Source organism: Triticum urartu, chromosome 1, assembly GCF_003073215.2.
Source record: "Triticum urartu cultivar G1812 chromosome 1, Tu2.1, whole genome shotgun sequence".
NCBI lineage: Eukaryota > Viridiplantae > Streptophyta > Magnoliopsida > Poales > Poaceae > Triticum > Triticum urartu.
Window position 1 is genome coordinate 24,872,870 of NC_053022.1, and position 485 is coordinate 24,873,354.

Consider the following 485-nt stretch of genomic DNA (forward strand, 5'->3'; position numbering starts at 1 on the left):
CAAGGCAGCTACAGTTCAAATTTGACCCGCTTCCAACTGAATCGGCGAAAATTTGTTTTTTTCACGAGAGGTGGATCAAAACATTTTACACCCAACTATTTGGTCAATTGTGAATTAAATATGACCTAGTATTTTAGAAAAATGATTTGATCCAATTTTGCAACAAATATATTATAGGTCCTTCACAAAAAAACTTATTTCGAGCACTCGAAAAATACAAAATTGATTTTTAGTTAACTACGACCAATTTTGTAGTTAACCATGACCAATTTAGATGGTCATCACATCGTATGCGTGTACTGCATTTTGACTGGTCCATGGGCGTTTCACGCGGATCGTGGATGGAACACCGTTGGATTTTTGCGGATCTAACGGCTGTCCTCACCCCAAGCCCGCCTAAGCTGAAACCCTAGTCCTCGTGGACATTTTTCATTCACCCCCCGCCTCCTTTCTTTCTCCCCTCGCTCTCCTCTCCTCCTCCCCTC